The sequence below is a fragment of the Pleuronectes platessa genome, chromosome 18 (assembly GCF_947347685.1).
Source record: "Pleuronectes platessa chromosome 18, fPlePla1.1, whole genome shotgun sequence".
NCBI lineage: Eukaryota > Metazoa > Chordata > Actinopteri > Pleuronectiformes > Pleuronectidae > Pleuronectes > Pleuronectes platessa.
This window is the reverse complement of record NC_070643.1, coordinates 10,336,341-10,342,340: the sequence shown is the minus strand read 5'-3', so window position 1 is coordinate 10,342,340 and position 6,000 is coordinate 10,336,341.

Below are 6,000 nucleotides of genomic sequence, written 5' to 3'. Positions count from 1 at the left end.
TTACGTAAATCATTCTGCACTTATTTGGAGGGACAGCGTGTTTTCGTAGAAAGCTGGAATGAGATGGACCAAACCCATTTATTTGCATACTTTGGGGTTATTATACTTGCTGGAGTTTTCAAATCCAAAGGGGAATCCAAGTTCTGGACTGATGACCAAGGTAGCGAGGGCCTGGAGGAGGCACTGGCCGGTTAGGGTAGGGGAACTGAGACCGCCTCATATTAGAGGTGGCGGAAGACGCACGGTCCTTCCCCCAGGGGCCCCGTATCTCACTGTAGTCCATCCCTCATTGTTTTAGTTAGAGTAACCTATTTTTAGTTATGTGAGATTGTGTTTTTTCATTACTTATTGATTATTTATAGTTGCTTGTACAGCCTCCTTGGCTCTCCGTCAATGACAAATTATATAATGAAATATAATTTGTAATAAGGGTGTAATAACACACTGAAAACTTATTTGGGGAAATAGTTCTCTGTAAACTTGTTGAAGCTTTCTCTCTTATAACAGGCACTAGTGATTTCACTGGTTTTAGTTGTAAGCCCAGGAGAAAGAGCAAGAGTCTAAGCTCAAAGACCTTCAGAGAGAGCTGGACCGTTTTATAGAAGAGATGATTCGCTTGTAAAGAAAAAATAGAAGACACCAGGGACGACATGTGTGGTACATGTAATCTTTTTAAAAGAACTCGGGGGTTGTGAGAATACTTGAGAAAACGCAGAATGCAACTTGGAACCATTGTCTTTTGCATGAAATAAAATCAAACACACAATAACTCAATGAAACCAACTGAAAATAAAATCAAAAACTGAAAACATGTGAAATTGTCATTCAATCCTCTTGGGTCTTCTTCAAGTCTTATTAGGCACGTGACAAAGCTAAATATTTCTATTTGAGCTGTGAGGTCCTTCCACTACAACGTTCAGAGCCAGAGTGAATGAGGAGACTGAGGGCTCCTCTATTTATAGGCTGCCCCTCACAGACTCCTCCCCCTTGTCTATTCCACTGTTGTCATTTAATTCTATAACTGAATAAAAATAAACTTACTTAGATATATTATCATTAATGATTCTGTGTATCTATGAATACGTTATATTTTATCGGACTTAAGTGATATATTTATTTATTTATATTCTATTTTACATAAAATTGTGACTTGTGACTTTAAACGAATTTCTTATCGATAAACTGTGATTGTTATAACTCACATATCAAATGAAATGTTATTTATTTGAGCTGTCTACATCCATGTATTGATTTTGTAATAAATCATGTTGTTATTACTACTTCGTGACATGTACGAATTTTTCTTTTCTTTATAATTGAACTGTAACTTGTGATTTTAATTGAATTTCGTATAGATAAACTGTGAATGTTTTAACTTACATATCAAATTACATGTTATTTATTTTAGTTTTCTACATCCATGTATTGATTTTGTAATAAATCATGTTGTTATTACTACTTCGTGACATGTACGAATTGTCTTTTTTTTATAACTGAACTGTGACTTGTGATTTTAATTGAATTTCCTATAGATAAACTGTGATTGTTTTAACTTACATATCAAATTACATGTTATTTATTTGAGTTTTCTACATCCATGTATTGTTTCTGTAATAAATCATGTTGTTATTACTACTTCGTGATGTCTACGAATTGTCTTTTTTTTATAACTGAACTGTGACTTGTGATTTTAATTGAATTTCCTATAGATAAACTGTGATTGTTTTAACTTACATATCAAATTATATATAATTTATTTCCTTGGTGTTTATTTGAGTTGTCTACATCCATGTATTCTTTTTGTGATCCATCATGTTTTTATTACTAGTTCGTAACATCCACGAATTGTCTTTTTTTCAATAGTCTTTGTGATTTGTGAGTTTCTTTCTTGTTCTTGTGAGTAAATCAATATATATATATATATGTTTGTAGTTATTCTTTTTGATTAGTGTAATTTGGATAATATGTTGTACAGAATATCTGGACTATGATACTGTTGTTCTCAAGCTAGAAGGGTTTAGTCAAAGGTCCATAGTGGTTAGGGTTAGGTCCGGGATCCATGGTTAGGTTTTAGGCAGAGAGAACGTGGGTTAGGTTTAGGCAATAGTAGAGGAGACTTAGGTTTAGGCATGGGTTAAAAATAGGGTTAGGGCAATAGGCCACGGCCATGAATCTAAACTGTTGCGGGTGGAAATCAAAGGCAGGAGTCGTCGTTCTCAAGTTAAAATTAAGCAGGTTTATTCAGAGGTCACAGGTCAGGAAACTGCGGTGTCCAGCAAATGATCATGCATGGACCACTGATCCTACACAGTAAGCTGCACAGGAAAAATGGCCCTTAGACAAAGTGCGCACATTGTTTATATATCGATATACTGGGGGTGACAGAGGTTCCTGGATTGGTCGAGACTAGACGGAAGCTGCTGTATCTTACACACGCACAAAGCAATGTAGGGTGCATACTCGGGGTTAACAGGCTTCTCTCTTTTCAGACAAATTTGTGGTGCCATGTTTTTGTGCTGCTAAAGCCATAGGAAGAAGTCACTGGCACTGCCCATTTTGCACAATGATCATGCATCGGAAAGTAACTTTGAGGGGCACTTCTCAATAAAACATTGTATGCACAATTTCTCATCATTCACATGAATTAAAAGGTCGTCTTAATAATACCTACTTTCCAGCCAGGAGAATTTACAGTTTGTACCACACCTGGCATTCTCTATCCTTAATCCTCAATTCTGATGAGAACACAACCATCACACACTAAAAAGCACTGTTGTGGCTGTTGTCGTCGCCAGGCACTAAACTTGACCTCGCCTCCGGCGATTGGACAAACGTGTTGGTTGATCCAGGATTTGAGAAGGAATAATTAGACACTTATACATGAAGTTCTGGAAATTGAACATTTATTGTAAAACAATGAAATACTTACAGAGAGTCTCTGGGGTTCTGCCGGACACGTCACCAGGCTCACTGGATCATGTCGAGAAGAAGCCCACACTCATCCTAAGTCCACAGTATATATCAAGACACAGGGTTCAGCACAGAGGCGGGTCTTTTTCTTTGAGGGAATTCAGTTATTGGCCAGATGTATACTGTTTCCTCAAAGTGCAGTTTTTTGCAAGCACATCACTTGTAAGGGAAAATTCAACCGACCAGGTGTCCCACTACTGTGGCCTTGGCAAACAGGGAGTTTGCTACAGCAGATTAGACACAGAGGAGGATTTCATATCTTTTTCTAACCACGTTTTATGAAGCACCTCTCTGTATTAGTTCTGGCATGTCGTCTCTCTTTCCTGAGCACCCGTGCCTGTTGTGCAAACCCTGCGTCTGAGTCAAAAAGATAGACATCCTTCCAAGAAAAGAAACAGTTGTAGCATAAGCTTAATATGGACTATGCAGCTGAAATTATTCATAGGATACAGGTAAAATATAGTCACAAGATACAGAGAAACATAGATATCTCAACACTGTTAAGACAGAGAAACAGAGGAGGACAGCCATGCTACCAGTGGGCAGATAGAAGTGCTACAATATTGAGGAAAAGAATAACTGCAGCGGTTTACCACTTCATTAACATTGTTTACCTTTGGTATTCACGCTTTTCAGAACAGGACATGGAGGAGCGGACTGGGCCTAGGGAGGAGGAGGGGGGAATGACTGGGGCAGAGGAGGAGGAGAAAATGGCTGGGGCAGAGGTGGAGGTGGAGGAGGAGGAGGAGGAGGAGGAAAAAACGCTGGTGAAGAAGATCATGACAAAAAACTGTAAGTCTACTTGTGTTTAACTGAATGTCCTCCTGCCGTTAGAAGTTAATTTAATGTGATGCCTGTGTCATGATCACCCAGGGAGGTCATTCAGATTGACATGGAGATCTGGGAGAATTCGCACCAGTGGTGCCTCGTGTTATTCTAACTCCAAGGCACCTTTATCTGGTCAGTACCGAATACAAGTTCATCACATGATTTCTGACGTCATTTGTGACGACAACTCCTGTTGTGCATGGCGTGTTTATCATATCAATCAACGAGAAATTTGATCACAGGTTTCACCGATCTCTCTCAAGAAGAGCTCAGGTTGGAGTATTTCTTCGGCAAGAGGCTTGTGTTTCATAATTTTTGTCACACAACCTTTTATTAATCTAGTGTTTGTACAAAGGTTAGATAATAAATAGCAGATATTTCCGCCACATGCACTGCTTTGGTGAGACACACACCTTCAAGTGGCTTTGGTTCATCGACAGCGACTGGATTTGGATCCTCAACATCTGACTTTGGAAGCAAAGGTGAAGATTAAGCATTGCTCAATTTTAATTATATCAAAGTTGTTTCACGTTTAGGAAAATATTTTCATAATTGTATGAAGCTCAGCCCATAAATGCATTTATGATTTGCATTTATAGAATACAAATCATAAAACAAGCTCGTCATTGTCTTGTATGAACGTCTGATGATGTAGGCTTTGGGGCGCCATGGTCAGATTCCATTGAAACCTCCTCCAGTTGACATGCTGGTTGTATGATATGTGGGGAAACTTCTCAAAGAATAGATACATTAAATGTTTTCGTTTAAGATTTTTGTATATGTATAGAACATGTGCAGCTGGATAGTCAACCTTATATATATATTTCAAGTGGCTTTTGTTGTAAAATACTATTTTAGGGGTAACAGAATATGAACTGTTGATGCTCTGAAGCAGTTTTGGCTTCTACCAGATGTACAGTAGACGACAGCAGGATCAGAAATTCCCTCATGACATTACTATTACCTGTATGTATGCATAGTGTGGTTTGGTATCATGGCGGACTGGTGCCCCCTCCAGGTTCTTTCCCTCCAAAGTCCCTAGAATTGCTGCTGCCTTTTACTTATGCACCAACCTGAGACCAAGGGAGTAGCTTTTGGAAATGTTGTAATTGCACCTCTCAACCAGGCGAAGGCGCCAAGAGTATCTAATGTTTGTCACGCACAAAGACAAATGAGGCGAATAATAATAACTGTACTTTTGGACTAATTTGTTAAGAAGGGGTCTCCTAATGTGAATATAATAAAGAAAATGTGACAACATTGAAACTGAAACGTTCCCTGAGTTCTCAACCGTCCGTCCACACCAGCTTTAGGTGTTCATCCAGTGAAAGAGAGGAGAGTGTGAGCTCAAACGATAATGAAGGAATGAGTAATTCAATACGTATTCATTAGGTGTTCACAGGGAGCGGAATACAGCGACAAAGAGACACCAATAAGCTATTCTGCTGCTATAGGGGCTCTGCTGACGGGGGCATATTTTCAGCTGACAGTGAGTTTGTGAAATCAGCAAGAGGTGCAAGTGAGCTGTGTATGTGTTAGTGTGTGTGTGTATTTGTGAGTCAGATCATCTCCAAGTCCATTTTTCATGTCCCGGTTAGAAGTGCAGTGCACATAGCTAATACAATTTATACATTCACATAACTGATATCCCAACATTTACTCTCAACAACAGTGTGCAACATCCTCATACCTCCTGCAGTAACATCCCAGCCCCTTGTGAACAGATAACACATAAATAATTGAATGTATTAATGAACGATTGAAATAGAGACTCATAAAAAGGCCAATTCCAGTTAAACATATATAAATCTTGCATCCACCTATAGTGATTAACAGGGATGTTTGTGAATGTTTGTTTCCCTAACAGTAAATAAGCAGCAGATCTAATGAACGACGGATGCATCATCAAATCTGCCTGTGTTTATGTAATGTGTTCTCAAGCTGCACTGATCAGAGCACATATTAAAAGGGAGGGATGAGCCTTTAGAAGCCTGCGTGCGCGCATACACACGCACACATCTAAACAGATGGTTTTATTGGGAATCTTTTACTTTCTCAGGAGTGCATTAAGACAATTCAATCATATTAAAGAAATTATTATGTTTTTTCTCATATGACCTGTTGTGTTAAATTGTGAGAATTGTTTATATGTGAATGCTGTAATTTCCTCCTTCCTATCACCTGGGGACTGCTGGGTACTCA